Source organism: Urocitellus parryii, unplaced genomic scaffold, assembly GCF_045843805.1.
Source record: "Urocitellus parryii isolate mUroPar1 unplaced genomic scaffold, mUroPar1.hap1 Scaffold_160, whole genome shotgun sequence".
Classification (NCBI taxonomy): Eukaryota; Metazoa; Chordata; class Mammalia; order Rodentia; family Sciuridae; genus Urocitellus; species Urocitellus parryii.
The window spans coordinates 25684-43281 of record NW_027552127.1 but is presented as its reverse complement, the minus strand read 5'-3'; the positions used below and the strand labels follow the sequence as shown (position 1 = coordinate 43281).

The window sequence follows — 17598 nt, the reverse complement described above, 5'->3', positions numbered from 1 at the left end:
TACTGGACATATGTAACCAGGTCTGTTGTTTTTTTAAATAGGTGCTCACAGTAAAAGTTGGCCCGAGTCTCAGAAGAATTTTGGATGTGTACCTGTGTTGCTAGGATTGAACCCATGGGATCCTAAGCACTAGCAAGTGTTCTGTCTCTAAGCTATTTTATTTTGAGACATGGCCTCGCTTAGTTGCCTAGGTTGGCCTTGAACGTGCAATCGTCCAGTCTTAGCCTCCCAAATAGCAGGGATCATAGGCATGTGTGCCATACCTGCAGCATCTTGGACTTGTGAGGAATGCTCAGACTGTCGAGACCAGGGGATTCTTGGAGACCAACTGAATGCATTTTGCATGGTGTGAAGGGCACCTGCCTCTGGAGACCTGGGGTGGAGGTGGGTGGGGAGTCTGGATCTCAGGCGCCCCCCAGAGGCAAGGTGTTGAAGCTTTGGTTCCAGGCCGATGCTGCTATTAATAGATGGTAGGAACTTCAGGAAGTGGGGCTTCACTGGGGGACCTGTTGGGACTTGTCTCCTCTCACTCTGCTCCCTGGCCACCACGAGGTAAGCAGCTCTGCTTTGCCACATGCTGCGCACCATGCTGCTGCTTCACCACAGGCCCAGAGTGATGGGGCCGAGCCACCATTGATTGAAACCAGGACCCAGAATAAATTGTTCCTGCTTTTAAGTTGTTTGTCTCAGATATTTGTCACAGTTGTGGAAAGCTGGCTAACACACCCCCTGGGGAGAGCAGAGACAGGCAGGGTGCTCTGCTCCACCTGGGAACCCAGGTGCCGTATCCCAGCCTGGACATCTTCCTGGGGAGGGAAAACTGCCAGTTCTCACTCTTGAGGTGGAGACAAGAACTGGAACAGAGGCCCGGAGCTCTACTACCTAGAGCCTTCTGCCCTCCATTCTCAGTGAGAAAATCTATCCCTTCCCCTCCCTGCTCCTCCAAGGAGTCCTGAAAGGAAACACCCTGGCCAGGGTCTTGGAGGGAGCCTGGCCCCAAATGAACGATGGGGCCAGGAAACCATGTGTATAAATATATAGGCTGTGTGTTTATTATATAAAGGCATCTGGTATGTATATGTCCATGCACAGTTCAGGAGCATGGCGGGCAGCCGGGCCCAGCACTGGGAGCAGAGCCTCAGCCTGGAGCAGGCTGGAGCCAGGTCCCTTCCCAGAGGCCTGGCCACCTTGGGCCATCACTGGAAGTCAAGAGTCCTGTTGCTGGGGACGTAGAGGGACTGAGTCTGGCGGCTGCGACGCGGCGTGGCGTTGAGAACATCCACACTTTTGCAGCTGGAGCGCACGAAGCTGGTGCAGTCACTGCAGACATCCTTCAGGGTGCAGCCGTGGGCGTAGATGTGGGGGAAGTCCTCCTCCACACTTCGCCACTGAGGCCCCTGCAGGGATCTGGGGCGGGTGGGGACCCAGAGAGGACTGTCAGGCTGGGGAGCCAGCAGGGCTCACACATCCTAGGGGCCCTGCAGTCCCCTAGGCTCTCCTGCTGCCTGCCCCTCCCCTTCACCACCACAAACCCACAGAGTCCTGGGGAAGCAAAATGCCTAGCAAAAAGCATCCCAGAAGGGCTCTGGACAGGAACTGGAGTTCTGGGTCCTGACCACCCCAGCTCAGTTTCCATCTCACCACTATGCCTCCCCACCCCTCCAAAGCCATCTGAACTACACCTCCAGGGGGCGTCCTCACACAAGTGAGGCCAACCCCTGCTCCTGCTCCCAAGTCCCTGCAGAAGCCTGACCACCACAGACACCAGCACCCAGGCCAGGGAACACACTGGAAGACGTCTCTCCTTGGCGCCCTCACGGTTATGGCAGTGGGTGCCCTCTGAGGACTCTCAAAACCCAGTGTGTAGACAGGGATGTGTGCACACTTCTTAGAAGGCATCTTCATCTGCAACAGAGGGAGGCGTGGCAGGCCCCACAGGCACTTTGGCTCGATACCCAACAGGACCTCCTTCCTGTCATACCCCAACAGTGTCTTCTGCTCCATGAGAGAGGACTTCTTAGGAGTGGGAACTGTACCCCTTTATACCAGGAAGGGTGCAATGTGAGCCCTAGACACAATCGGTGTTCAACACCGGGGAGGAGGAAGTTGGTACTGTCGAGGGTGAAACTTGAGGAGGGTGTGAAAACAGGTGGGCAGAGGCCCTCCTCAGTGGGCTTGTTTCCAAGCTGAGGCCAATGGACACGATTCTGAGCGACACTGTCTGTTCACCTGAATGCATGCTGCATGTCACCGGGCCACAAATGCAACGACAGATCTGGGGGAAGGCACTCCCAGGAAGGAGGCTTCAAGAGGGGTGACCTCCTCACATGGAGTGCTCACTGCTTCCTAAAAAGCCGAGCAGGCCTGGAAAGTGTAGGGCAGGGTCTGCCTGGAGGAAGTGATGGTGAGGTGCCTGTGGGGCTGGAGCGCTGGTCCATGCCCATCCCAGCTGGGAGAGACCCTGCAGATCCTAGGAGATCCTCACCTTCATGCTACAGGAAGTGCAGACGGCTCTGGAAGAGAACAGAAGAGGCAGTGAAGAGACCCAGGAAGGCACAACTGCCTCCAGGCCCCTGGGTCCCACCCCAGACCCTGCAACTATCCGTGCAATCTGCCTGATGCCAGGTGGCTCTGGGCTTTCACGGTTCACTCCTGGCTCTTTTTCTCCTCCTCCTGGTCTCCCACCCAGTGCCCCTCAGCCCCTCAGTTTGCTCCTGGTGCATCTGGCTGTAGTCTTCATGCATCCATACTGGGGTGTGCCAGACCTGCCTCACTGAGAAGCACCATCTAAGCACAGGCCTCTTGCTGAGATGCTCAGTTTCCAGCATCATTGAACATGCTTGTAGTCCAATGCCCAATGTTATATGGAAAGGTTTTCTTATAGAAGATTCAAACATCAGTGTTACAATTTACCCACCCACAGAGGTGATCTCTGTTAGCAATACAGCCTTCATCCTCCAAACTCTTATACACAAATAACAAAATTATTTACAAATGGAAGTGAGGTACTGTGTAAGCTATTCTATAAAGATACACCAACATCTCTTCTCCATAGTGAGAGAAATCATCCAGACTCATTTTTTAGAACAATGGGCTATGTCCTCTGGAATGAATGTCCTACATTGATTTTTCCATCAACAAACCCCTGGGTTGGGGCTGCAGACTTGGCTCAGTATCGGAGCATTTGCCTAGCATGTGCAAGCCCTTGGGTTCCATCTCTAGCACCATATTAAAAAATAATAACAGGGGCTGGGATTGTAGCTCAGTGGTAGAGCACATGCCTAGCATGTGTGAGGCACTGGGTTTGATATATATATAAATAAATAAAGGTCCATCAACAACTAAAAAAATATTTAAAAAATAATAACAGCCAAACACAGTGATGTACACCTATAATTCCAGCAACTCGGGAGGCTGAGGTAGGAGCATCACACGTTTGAGGCCAGCCTCATCAGCTTAGTGAGTCTCTAAGAAACTTAGCAAGACTCTGTCTCAAAATAAAAAAATAAAAAGGGCTGGGGATGCGGTTTAGAGGTAAAGGGCCCCTGGGTGCAATCCCTAGTACCAAAAACTCAACAATACATTATCATTAATTTAAAAAAAATTTTAATTGTTGACAGATCTTCATTTTATTTCTTTTTTATATGTGGTACTGAGAATCGAACCCAGTGTCTCACACATGCCAGGCAAGTACGCTACCGCTGAGCCACAGCCCCAGCCCAGTTATCATTAATTTTGTTTTTTTTGTTTTTTTTTTATTTTTTGTTTGCCTAGCAATCTCTGATTGGATACCAAGTCATTTTTTTTTCTGGCGTATGTTTTGTTCCTTTTTATTTATTTATTTACTTTATGGTCCTGGTACTTGCGATCCTTCTGCCTCAGCCTCAGTTGCTGGGATCAGAGGTGTGCACCACCGCACTCGGCGATTCCCATTCTTCAGCTGTGTTCTGGGAAACAATGAAGAAACTTGGAAGCAGTTTGGTCCTTTCAGGTCTTTCCATAATGACCTGTCAGGCCTGGAGAAATGCCGACTCCAGTGACTTACTCTACACCTGTGTGGCAAGACCCGCCTGCCTTTCCACCCCATGCTCCAAAATCATGGCACTCCAGCAGTAGCTAGTGGACACCGACATGACACTTGGCCCTGAGTACCTATCACTTTCCTTTAAGTCTGCAGGTGCCCCTGCCACGTGGTACTGGGAATTGAGCCTAGCAGGGCTCTACCATGGAGAAACATCTCCAGCCATTTTCATTCACTAGGATCACAGTATGTGCCACCCTGCCAGGTTGTTCCACTGAATCTTTAGGACACAGGTAAGCGGACACTTCTGTAAAGGGCAGGACAGTGAACATCTCAGATGTGGCTAAATGAGAAATGTGTAAGTGCATGGCTGTGGGTGTGCTCCGACTAGCTTTATTTACAGAGCCAGTGGTGAGCAGATGGGCCCAGGGGCTGCCTGCCAGGGCCTGCCTTAGGATGGATTTGTCCCTAGCCATCTCCTCGCACCTCTCCTCCAGCGGCTCAAGGAGACCTCTCTGGGGGCTTTCTATGCGGCTGTGCCCTGAGGACTCCGCTGCCAGTCCTCCCTCCACACTAAGCCTTGCCTCCTGCCCTGAGGAGATCCTGGCTCAGACCCCACACCTAGATGCTTCCTGTGTGTTGACAGTACCCTGGAAACCACCATTTCCCATTCCGCCATCTTGTTCCAGCTGGAAGGTGCCTGTGACCCCATCTGGGTTGAAGGTCAGAGCCCCTTGGCTATTTATGTTTAATTTAAATAGAACTCAAAATTCCATTCCTCAGCCTACTTTTCCCCAAGACTACCATCTTCTGGTCTTTAGTCACAGGGAGGAGCACGGAGGGAGGAGGAGAGACCCTCACATGTGTCCTCCCGGCCTCAAGAAGCCAAGGAGATGCTGCTTCAGCACATACGTGCAGGTCTACAGGAAGGCTGGCGTTGCTACTGAGAAGAAAAGCCCACAGAGTTCCTAGGCCAACAGGAGGGTCCAGGGCTAACCCACCTGCCAACAGAGCCACCACAAGCAGGTCAAGGGCAGACTCCTGCCCAGAGGGCCCCTGTGTGTCTGGCTAAGAGCCCAGGCAGCTTCCCACAACACATGAAGGAAATCGATGCCCAAGAGACAAGTCCCTATTTCCACTGAAGCCCCTGCCTGCTCTGCCCAGGAAGCCCACTGTGGGAATCCATGGGGGGAGGCTGAGTCCCACAAATCCACCCCTAACAGATGCAAAGGAAAAATACCTCCTCAGTGGCACTGACCAATCCCAAGGACTCAACAGCCACGGCAGGTGACAGAATATCCCACCATCACGTGGGTTGCCCACCGAAGGCCCACTCCTCTTCCTCCTTGTTAATTGGTAGCCAGGTGCACTGAAGGCTCACCTCTTGCAGAAGAGACAGGTGGGCGGCCAGGAGAAGAGTGGGAACTTGGCTCTGCAGCAGCAGCAGATCTGTGAGGGAAGAAGGCACGCTGGGGCTCAGCTGTGTTCACGGCCCACCAAGGTCCTGTCCACACTGGCCTGCCCCTGACCTCCCATCAGGAGAGATCCTACCTTCCCCCTCTTCAGGCTGCTGAAGAGCTCCTGGTCCTGGGCGAACTTCTCCATCTTGGCCTTCACCAGCACGCGACGCACACCCACCACCTCCTCCACAGTCAGGGCCAGGCTCTCCACGGGGTGGTGGACCTCCTGCACAGAGGGTCCTGCTCACGCAGCCCAAGAGCAGGGCCCCACCAGCTGCATCCCTTCCTGGGGCCAAGCACTCTGTGGCTTTCTGAAGTCAGACAGCTCCCGCCTTCTCTGAGGAGGCTTTGCTGCAGCAAGACTCCCCTGCTGGCTCTCCAGCTCCCGGTCCCCACCCTTGGCTGCCCGTGCTCCCCAGCTCCCCAGCTGCCTGAAAACACACACCCTGGGCTGATCCACACCACCAGAGGACAGGCTGTGGTGCACGCCTATCATCCCAGAGACTTGGGAGGCTGAGGCAGGAGGATTGCAAGTTCAAAGCCAGCCTCAGGCAGAGAGAGGCGCTAAGCAAATCAGCCCTATCTCTAAATAAAATACAAAATAGGGCTGAGGATGTGACTCAGTGGTCCAGTGCCCCTGAATTCAACCCCAGGTACCCCCTCCCCCCAAAAGACTGCCAGAGTACATTTCAAATCTTCCTCCCCTTGGAAGTCTTCAAACTGAGCTCCCTTTCCTCTCCACTGACCATGCAATAGGTGCCCTGTCCATCCAGCATGGCACGGAGTCAGCCTGGTGCTACCTCCCAGTGCTCAGCACGGAACTCATTGTGGACCTCACTGAGCTTCACTCCTCTGTCCATGGGGTGGATTTCAGCTCCTTTGAGGGAACATATATAAAGCCCATAGCCCGGTGCTGGGCACACAGAGCTCCAAAGGCCAACTGTGTTCCCAGGGCCCAGCCTGTGAGTGCCAGAGACAGAGCTGGGAGGGCATCCTGTCTGGGTCTTCAGCAGGCCGTCCGTATGGGGCTTCGTGGCAGGGGAGAGGATCTGGACCCTGCTTTCTTCTCCACTTGGCCTAGAGCCTCTGGCTTTGGGTCCAGGCTCTGTGCCCATTGCCATGGCCAGGAGTTCTGCTGTCAGGTCAACCATGGCCTGCAGGCAGGGGAGGCACCGTGTGTGCCAGAGCAAGCCTGGCAGCCACCACCTCTGATTTTGATAGTCAAACTTTTCAGAAGCACTTCCAGAATGTTAAAGCTGAATTTTAAAACATGTCTCTGATTCCTGGACCCAGAAGTGGTTCTCAATTCTTCTCCCCTTGGGAACACGCTGGATTTGATGACTCATGTGCAATGAATAGTGGAAGCATGGCTGAGACCTGATTGTCAAATACACTGCAGCTTTCACCTGGCCCTCTCCTGGTCCACTTGCTTGGGGGACGCAGCCACCATGTGGTGAGGATGTTCAGTGGTCCCCAAGGCTCTGAGTGGCATACCCCTAGCGTGAGAGAAGCTGTCTGGGCAGCAGCTCCTGCAGCCCCCAGACAGCCTTCAAATGACACTGCAGCCCCTGCTGATAACCCAACTGCAAGCTTGGAAGACACAGCCAGGGCCCTGACATTCAAAAGCTTTAAGGAATAACAAATATTGATTTTTTTCTTTTTTTTTGGAGTGGGGGCGTACTAGGGATTGAACCCAGGAATGCTGTACCACTGAACTATATCCTAGCCCTTTTTTTAATTTTTATTTTTACTTTTGGTTGGGATACCAGGGATTGAATTCAGGGGCACTGGACCACTGAGCCACATCCCCAGCCCTATTTTGTATTTTATTTAGAGACAGGGTCTCACTGAGTTGCTTAGTGCCTCACCATTGCTGAGGATGGCTTTGAGCTCACGATCCTCCTGTCTTAGCCTCCCTAGTTGCTGGGATTACAGGTATGCACTACTGTGCCTTTATATATATATATATATATATATATATATATATTAATATTATATATGTATATGGCATTGAAACCAGATATGCTTAACCACTGAGTCACATCCCCAGCTCTTTTTATGTTTTACTTTGAGACAAGGTCTTGCTAAGATGCTTATAGCCTCACTAAATTGCTGAGGCTGGCCTTGAATTTGTGACCCTCTTGTCTCAGCCTTCTGAGTTGATGGGATTACAGGTATATGCACTTCATCTGGGCTGGCCTTGAACTGTGGTCCTCCTGCCTCACCTGGGATTACAGGTGTAGCCCTCACACTTGACAATAAATGTTAATTTTTTATACCTTTATTTTGTTTATTTGTTTTTATGTGGTGCTGAGTATTGAACCCAGGGCCTCACATGTGCTAGACAAGCTCTCTACCGCTGAGCCACAACCCAGCCCATATTTTTTTTTAAATATTCATTTTTTAGTTGTAGGTAGACAAACAATCTTTATTTCATTTTTCTGTGGTACTGAGGATCAAACCCAGTGCCTTATGTGTGCTAGACAAGTACTCTACCACTGAGCCACAACCCCAGCCCCTAAATGTTAATTTTTAAAAAGCCAAATGGGGATAACTGTTTGGGGAGTAGGGTACTAGAGATCGAACCCAGGGCCTTGCACATGCTAAGTCATGCCTACCCGTTTATTGATTTATTTGTTTGTTTATTTTAAAAAATTTTTGTGCCAGGAATTGAACCCCACACTCTTAGCCTCCCTAGTTGAGGGAATCACATCCCCAGCCCTTTTTACTTTTCATTTTGAGACAGGGTCTCACTAAGTTGCTAAGACTGGCTTTGACTTGCAATCCTCCTGCCTCAGCCTCCCATGGCTGGGGTTACGGGCCTGTGCAGCTTGAGAAGGAATGTTAATGCAGGAACAGTAACTAACCCTAAAGGGACAAGGGTCACCGTCCAGTTAAAATCAACAGCACTGCCTTCCTTTCACACAGAACACTTTTCAAAGCATTTCCACACCCATTCTCAGAGGGGTGTCTTGCTGCCAACCACACCCAGCACCCCTCCACCTGCCTGAGTGCCTCTGAAGCTCCGTTCATTCCTGTCACCTCGCTTGATAGAATCATATGTTGACAGGTCTGGGGCGGGGGCCTCAGGACAGGGGTAGGCAGAATCTCTGCACCACCCTGCATAAGACTTGGTCTCTGCTGATAGACTGAGAACCAGGGAAATCTTGGCCAGGTTAGGGTCTCATCTCTCAGCATGTATGCTACACAGAAGGCCCAGGATGCAGCCTTTAGGGCTCACAGCTGCCTCAACTCACACACTCTATTCTTGGGGTCACAGTGCCAATGTGCTCCAGCAGGGGGCAGCAAAGACCAGTGTCCCAGACAGCACCAGCAGCACAACCCGAGGCTTCGGGGACAAGGCCAGACCCAGCCAGACCCCAGGAATGGAGCCTGGGTCTCCCTAGCAACAGCTGGTGTTCAGACATCATAAAGATTCACTCAAGAGGTCCCCACAGGACCATCACTCACCATCCACAGGTGCCTGGCGTCTGGTGCAGAAGCCTCAAGTCTGTCTGCTGAGCTCAGGCTGCTGAGCTGGGGGGAGCTGGGATCCGGCTGGGATTGGACACTCACAGGACAGGAACCTGAAAGAACACAGGCCTGTGAGGGTCACCTGGCGGAGTGCTGGTTGGAGGGCTGTGGGTGAAGGGGGTGGTGTGTGCCTCTGTGGGCTAGGATGATCAAGTTGAGTCAAGTAGAAAGCATGTCCCCCGTGTGGGGACCTGTACCAGGGTCCATGCCCTGAAGGGTCCTTCTACTGAGCCCCATGACAAGCCAGCATTAAGCCCCCGCGGAGCAGCAGGCAGTCTGAGCACTGGCAGGCACACACCAGGAGGGTCCCCTGCCCACATGTATGCTGGAGGCTCCAGGGCAGGGGAAAAGGGACAGCTGGCCCAGAGAGAGACCTGGGCAGCACATGGTGTAGAAAGGCCTGGCCCAGCCTCCGACCCGGAAAGGGAATCATCAGGACCAATGGGTTGTCCCGAGAGTGGCCAGAAGGCTGCAGGGCTGCTCAGGGGACCATGCAGGCCACCAAGAGGCCGGCCATCCCTGGGGGCTGACAACCCACTACCTGACAGCTCTCAGAAGAACTAACCCTGCCTGGCCGCAAGCACCAGCTGATGCTCTGTGTACTCCAGCGGGAAAGGAACCTGTGGAACGACCCACATGCCTACGAGGGACTCTTCTGTCCACAGAGAGGACTGTGAGCTGGCTGGTGTCTGGCCAGGCAGCTTCCCTGCTGTGTGTCAGCTGCCTTGAGATACAGTGAGGCTGGAGAATCAAGTTCTTGAGGAAATGTTTTATAGTAAATGAAAATGTCCTCAAGTGAGAAAGGGGGTGTCAGTGGGAGACTGAAGGTCTTATTGCAAGTAGCAGCTCCTGTACCCTCAGGAGCTGCCTGCTCAGGACGGCCTGGGCCTGAGCTGCCCTGGGCAGATCTGAGGGGAAGGTCAGGCAGGAGGTGGGAGCAGCACTTGCCCTGGTCTCGAGTGCTGGGTTTCCAGGTGTGCACGCTGCCTGCTCAGAGCTGGGGTGGCTCCGTCCCTCCTGGGGGCTGTGTGGCTGGCTGCAGGCCAGAGGCCATTTCATTCCAGAGCTGAGCCAGGTCATGCTCCGAAAAAGAGCAGTCCCGTTTCAGTGCCACCTCCCCACAGGGCGACTCTTCTTCCTGCAGACACGTCAGATAGCCCTGCCCTGGCCACGATGCTCTCAGTGCCCTGCCCATCCCCGACTGAGGCACCGGACCCAGGGGTGGTACGAGGTCCACAGACACCCTAGGCTGCCCTCCGCCCACTGCTGGGCTTCCCATCTACTAGAAAGTTCATAGCAAGTGCCTTAAAAACCCAACCCTCCCCTGAGGTCTTTAGAAAGTCCCGGAGAGTTGTACAGGAGAAAGCTGAGCCCACCAAGAGGACCACCACAGGAGTCATCTCCTGTCCTCTTGGGAAGGGGAGGGCTGTGGTCAGAGGGCAGCCAGAGTGACAGCTTTTCTTATCAACCAGGGACTGATTAGCCTTCTGGCCCCAGATGATGGGTCACATCTATTCTCAGCTTTTTTTTGCTGTGGGAAGAATTGGTCCCAGGCCACTGTCTCAGCATCCCAAAGCTACTTCTGAGCTGCCAAGATGGGATAAGGGCCCTAAGCCCCCCTGCCACCACTGGCCAGTAGCCCTGGCAGTGGATGCCCCACCCAGCTGAGCACTGTGGCCCCCTCTGGTCCTCAGGAGCCTCTGTGGGCTCTGTCCTCAGATGTGGTCATCTCCTCCATCTCAGCCAAGGTGGGTGCCTTGAGCAGGACTCGGGGTCGCGAGTGCTGCACACTGCTCCCAGCATCGGGAACGGACAGGTTGATGCAGGAAGTGGACTTGACATCGCCAGAACAGACACTGAGGATACAGGGCAGAGAGCCGAACCCTGGGAGGCAGGAGGCCAGGCAGGTGGGACGTGAGTGGGGAGGAGGCGCACAGGACCCGTGTGGCCAGCCTGGTAGACAGGGTTTGGCTTAGTTCCCTACTTTACAGAATGGAAGCCTGAGGGCTCGTCAGTCACTAACAAATTGGACACCCAACCCGAGGCGCAGTGCAGGCTAGCCCCTCAGAGACAGAGTACAAGGACTGCAGATGGTCTCCACTCTGACCGGGAAGATCAGGTCTCAGACATCTGAATAAATGCCTGATTTTCCCAGACCCCAAAACTTCGGTTTTATTTTGTTTTCTGCCTAATTGTTGAAATTTATCATAGCAAAAAGTACAAAGTCAGGTCAAAACCCAGAGTAAAGTCAGGGCACCTTGAACTTCACAAGGCCAGACTACAAACTGGGACGTCCTCTACCTAGGATCTCGTGGAGCCGACACCGACTCCTGATTTGTGGAGTCACCAGGGGAAGTGGGGGACTTCATCCAGGGCCACCTGGGGTCTCTTCTCCCATCACCCCTCCTCTTGCTCACCACGGGTGCCCAAGCGCTGGTCCCCCACAGGGCGCAGCCTCCGCTCCTGCTTGATTTCTTCCAGGATCTTCTTATGCAGGGTCCTCTGCTTCTGTGGCAAGGGGCGCAGCCTTCTCTCTGAGACCTGCAAAGAGGATGAAGCATGAGGTAGGAGGGACTTAGACAGTGACAGGGGACGCTCAGGAGTGGGGAGATACTCAAGGTTCACAGGACACAGGGCGCTAACTCTTGGCTCTCCAGGAAGGAGTACTACCCAAAAGAGCTCTGCCTGCCACAGGCATTGGGGGAGGTGACCAGCACCATCCTTCTAGAAGGACGGAGGTCCGGGGCCCATGCCCAACCTTCCAGCCAGGAGACAGGGAGCAGAGCCCACCCCATGGTTCGGCAGAGGTATGCTCAGGCACCCCTTGCAAGTGAGACACAGGACAGCACCAGGGCTGGAACGCCCTGTAGGAGGCACAGCATGGGCACTTGCTTCAGCGGAGGCCGGGAGAGGATAAAGTCCAGGATAAGCTCATATGCATCCTTCTTCACTGGTGGAGGGATGTCCTCATCGACCTGCCGCAAAGAAGCCCCAGCTCAGACCGGGGCTGACCTGAGTTTGTAGGGGTTGTCTGCTGGTGACTGGGAGGGCTCACTCAGCCCCTGACACAGCCTGGCCTTCATTTCTGACCTGCCTCTGATGGCATCGGCTCCCTGCGACCAAACTGTCTCTAGGACAGGTACATGGCAGGTAGTCAGCTACCACCTCCAGTACTCACACCTCTAAGCCCAGCCATTTGATCTCTGTCTACCTTGGATTCTTCTAGAAAGGAGCTTGCTAGTACCCACCTCAAAGGGTTGTCACGGGAATGAATGAACCTGTTCATTTAAAATTCTAAGAGTAGCTGGGAGCTGTGGTACACGCCTGTAATTCCAGCAGCTAGGGAGGCTGAAGCAGGAGGATCACAAGTTCAAAGCCCGCCCTGCAACTTAGTGAGGCCCTAAGCAACTTAGTGGGACTCTCAAAATAAATAAATGAATGAATGAATGAATAAATAAATAAATAAATGGTGCTGGGGATGTGGCTCAGCAGTAAAATTAATGATAATCATAAAGTTCCAAGAGTGGCATCAGCCCACGCCAGGGCTGCTGGGTGCTCCTTAGGTGGAATAGCCCTGCAGCCTCAGTTCCAGGCCTCCAGGGCGATCTCCGTATTCCCCATCTTCTTGGTCAAACTGTGTCCCCAACACAACATTGAGCTATGGGGCCCGAGGGCCACACCTGCCTTACTCATGATCTGTGTGCTGTAAGGGGCTCAGTGTTCAGCCTAAGGAGCCAGGGCCCCCAGCAGAGGCGGGCAGGAGCTCGGCGCTCACCATGACCTTGCGCAGCTGGTAGTTCCTGGTGCAGATGTCCTGCATCAGCATCTCGAAGGGGGTGAGCTGGAACTCGGTGGGCAGGGGGTTGAACTCTTGCTTCTGCACCTTCTTGAGCTTTACCCCATGGCGCAGCTCCCGCATGAGCTGGACCCACAGCCGGGCCTGCCCCAGAGACAGACAGGGCCCTCAGCCTGTGCAGCCTCCCGGCACAGCCCTGGGGTGACTCTCCTGTCTTACCCAGTCTGTGTGTCCCAGGTTGTCCAGCTCCGCCAGCGGCTTCTCCACCTGAGGCTCATCCTCCCCCAGCTTCTGCAGCATCTGAGACCACACATCTGGTTAGTCCAGAGAAGGTGGAAGGTGGCAGACATGGGACATGGGCTTCCTCACCACACGGCTACTGCTAACCAGCTGAAAGGGGACCTGTGGAGCCCTGACCCAGGCTGTGGGGCTCGGGAAGATGTCTGGGAGAACCACGCTCTCCACCTCGGAACCAGACAGGTACCTGTCCGTCAGCTCTAGGTGGCTCCTTCTGGGTAGAGGCTGGTGAGAATCTAGTACCCATGTGGCACCTCCTCCCATCTCATCCACATACCCCAGGGAGGTGTGGCAGGGGTGGGAGCCCGGATCTCAGTGCACACAACACCTCCTCAGGTGCACCTTGGCCGGCTATGGCCCACACATTCTCCTGAGACATTCACAGCTGCTCCTCCACCACGATCCCCACGGGAGGCCACATGGAACCCAGCACCTCAGAACCTGCAGCTGGACCTGCCGTAACATGGCACAGGCTAGGTCCTCAAACTGTTTGAGCAGATGGTGGTGGGTGCAGGCCAGTGTGGTTGCCAGCAGGTACGGGGGGGGGATCATTCCCAAACCAGGAAAAATGCCAACATCATGGTGAGGGCCAGGAAACATCCTGGCATTAGGGACTGTCAGGTGACTGTTCTGGGCTGAGAATTTAGGGAAGGCTGCTGGACTAGCTGCCTCGGTTGCCCTGCATCTCAGTGGCAGCCTGACTGCTCTGACTCCCCTGTCCTGAAGAAGCATCTGCCCTTCAGTCCACAGCCACTCTTGACCAAGACAGAACCGGTTACCCTGGCTGCACCCCAAAATACTTGCCAAATGGCTCTGAGACACTATAAGAATTACTGCCAGCTCAGAGAAGCACAAGGCATGCCATTCTAACAGCAGTCCCCAGGTGGGACCTTGCCAGCCCAGTGGCACAGGGCAGGAGGGTGGCTCTCCCATCCTGAGCAGGCTGCTTCTCTCCAAAATGCCCACCTAGACTAGCACAGCTGCACCCCACCGAGGGACCTGTCTCTGTGCCCCCTACCACCAGTTCCCTGAACTTCAGGCCAATGGCTTGACGTCCAGAGTTGTGTGTTCCTGCTGAAACAGGAGCCTTGCTGTCTGGGTGAGAAACTGAGCAACAAGACACAGGCTAAGTTCAAGGAAGGAGGAAAGCATCAGGACCACCAACTGTCTGTGGAGTCGGGAGAACACCCCTAGGATGTCAAGGAAGAGCTGGAGAGAAGGTGGGATGACCACAGGAACAGGCCATGGGCTGGTAACCTCCCCATCTCGGCATGTGAGAGCTGCAGGGGAGGCTGGCAGCTCCAGCCTTTTCTTAGGACCCAAGGGTCAGTGAAGCTGCCAAGAACCCCTCTGTATTAGAAGGAAAGAGCACCCAAAAAGGTGAGGGTGGAGTCAGGGACCATACCAGTTAACTCCCAAACTACCTTCCAACACCTAAGCAAAGGAGTGCAGCCAATCTCTCTGACCTCTCCAGGTACCCCTCTCTCCTCTGTGGAAAGCTGATGGGCCCAGGGTCCCTGCACTTAGGACACTGCCAAACAAACCCATCAGCTCCCTTTGAACAGCACCAACTCCTCCAGGAGGGGCTGGGAGCTGGGAGCTGGGAGAGCAGACTGCACACCATCCCTGAGGTCCAGGGGGATCAGGACAGCCCCAGAGGAGAACTGTGGCTTGGGAGCCCAGGGAGACCAGCCCTGCCCTATACTGGCTCTGCAGCTCCTGGCAAGGATCCAGCCTCCCAGAGCCTACATCTGCCCACCTGCAAAATGGGCCCAAACTTAGAGAGGTACCTGGAGAGCAAGGCCAGGCACAGCACATACCCACAGGTACCCCCACGGAACTGCCCACCCACCCCACTTGAAGGATCTGTGTGGTTCTGAGAGGTGGGAAGGGACTGCCATTGGCATTGTCTTCAGAAGAAACTGGGACCTGGGGAGCAAGTGGGGGCAGCAAGCAGGACTCCCTCACAGAATCATGACAGCTGGCTTAAGGCAGCAGGAAGGAGGCTCGGGCAGAGGCTAGGAGCCAGTTGCTGCCTCCCTAGGCCTTGGTTCCCTTCTCCAAAAACCTGGCCAAAATGTATGAGGCTTCAGCACACAGCCCAGAGCAGCTGGGGCACTCCCACCGAGGGGCAAGGTACCCACTAGTCACCCCCCAGATCCCCTTCGGGTCTGGCCATCCGCGGGCCCCACCTTCAGCACTGTGTTCCCAAGCTCACCTTCTTGGCCTCCCGCACCCTGGCTAGGAAGGCCTGGAGCTCCAGCGTCTCCACAAAGAGTGCGCGGCACACAGCCTGGTAGTGGGCCTGCGCACCCCGAGGGTCAGTCAGCCGCACCGCGCACAGCTGCATGGCCTGGGAGAAGGTGCGCAGGGCCCGGGGGCCACCGTCTGCAACCTCCTCCTCCTCCTCTGGACCCCCGTAGCCCTTGTCCGCTGCCCCACAGCCGCTGTCCTCACAGTCGCTGTTGGCCATGAGGTTGATGAGCCGCTCCAGCTGTGGGCTGAGCTCGCGCTCCTCGCTCTCGTCCAGGCCCCAGTCCAGTGCGCGGTAGATGGCAAAGCCCAGCGACTGCACCATCTGCAGGACAAAGAGGGGTTGGCGCAGGCGGCAGGCGGCAGGGAACAGTGCAGGGCGCCCCAGAGCTGGGCAGGCTGCCAGCCCCTTCACAGGCGGGGAGTGGCCAGGCCCAGTAAGAGGCCAGGAGGGAGGAGCTAACGGCCCACTGAGGGGATACACCAGGTACAACACGGTGAGGTGCGTGACTGAAGGGACTGCCCGCGGCACACCACTTTGCAGAACAGCTTGGCCCCTCGCAATCCAACAGACGTGGGACCAGTGCCTCAGCAGCTCTCTCCAGGTGCTGAACTGATGGGTCCCGAGCGCGGCCACTGGAACGTTCTCCAGCTGAGAGTGAGACCGCACTCGGGACACTCACAGGGAATGCTACCACACAGCAAAGAGGAACCAACACGCAGTCCCATGTGCTGATCCAAGGGAAAGGATCGGCAGAGAGCCTTCAGGACACACCGTCCCTTCCAGGAGCCTCGGGGAGCTGAGCCTGATCAGATGCAGAGGGTCAGGGGCTCCCTACAGGCATCCTCACTGGGGTGCCACTGAGAGGGGTGGACCTTCCAGAGGTTCCACTGCAAGGTCTTCTGCTGGAGTGTGCCCTCGGAGGGAGAGTGCAGCCCAGCCCTTCCCTCCTCTGCCCTGTGCTCCCGCCATGAAGTCCTGAGCCACACCGGCCCAAAGCCACAGGGCCAACTGCCATGGACAGAAACTTGGACACTGTGAGCCAAGATGAACCTTTCCAGGTACTTGAGTCTCAGAGGCCGAAAGCTGGCTGACCCCAAGCCAGACATGGTGAAGTCTGACCTAAAAAGTCATCACACTGGAGTGGGTGGTGGGTGAGACGAGGGGATCACCAGGCAGGGTGGGTGGGACCCAGTGCCGTGGCGCCCAGTGAACCAGGCACCCCGGGCTGTTCTGCCTGCTTTGGATAAGCTTGAGGCTCTCCGAGTTCTTCACCTGTTGGTTTGGTTTGGTTTGTGGCACTGGGTCTGAACCCAGGCCTCCAGCATGCTAGGCCAGCACTCCACCTCGGCTACACCCCTGCCCACAGGAAGTGTTTGTTGTTTGTTTGTTTGTTTGTTTTTTAAGCTCATTTTTAAAATCCGTGAGGTCTCTTGGTGGAGGCCTCTGGGCTCAGCGCCTCTCGGCAGGGAACCCTGTTTCCACAGTCTGCCTTTAGGGGCCTTGGGACCAGAGGTCTGTGGAGGGGGAGCCGGTCCTGACACCTCTGCACGGGGACTGCCCTGCCGTGCACAAGGTCCTTGCTCAGCATCTGGAAGGCCATCCTCAGTGACGGCCGCCATTTTAAGAGAACAGTTTTGCTTTCCTGCCCCAGGACCTTCCTGAGAAAGGCTCACCACTCCTCACACCAACCCTCATGCCAACCCTCATCAGGCCCACCCGGCTCTGGTTCCCAAGCCTTCCCCCTGAAAGTCCCAGGACCCCAGCCCGTTTGCCCTCCCCCATCGAGATGGCCGTTATCTGTCAGCTCTGACGAGTGAACTCTCGTGTCTCCCGGCCTGGCTCTGACTTTCATCCCTGGCTTACCCTCTCTCCTCCCCTCGCCCTGGCCCACAGGCTCCCTTGGAGGGCTGGGTGTGCTCCCAGCACTGTGACAGGCCACAGCTCTGAAGAATGCAGTGGACAGCAGGGCCACCCCAGCCTCAGCCTCAAGGTGGCCCACCTTCTCCCCTGGACGCATCACTTCCCCAGGGAGTCCCTGTCTGACTCCTGCTGAAATTCTTCCATCAGGTAAGTGAAGAAACCCATGGTCCCAAGTCTAGCTCCCCCTTCCCTCTGGTGACTCCTCAGACCTTTCTCCAAAGATGATCTTCTCTGTGACATCTCCTGGTGACCTGCACAGGATCTTCAGAGGTACTGACTTTGCAGATATCTGGCCCACCAGTGATTTGGGGTG

General features: G+C 55.2%; 1 pseudogene; it reads right to left on the bottom strand.

The window, feature by feature from the left end:
• Positions 1 to 1196: 1196 nt before the first annotated feature.
• LOC144251705 (protein spire homolog 2-like) overlaps positions 1197 to 17598 on the bottom strand; it is a 28628-nt pseudogene continuing 12226 nt past the window's right edge.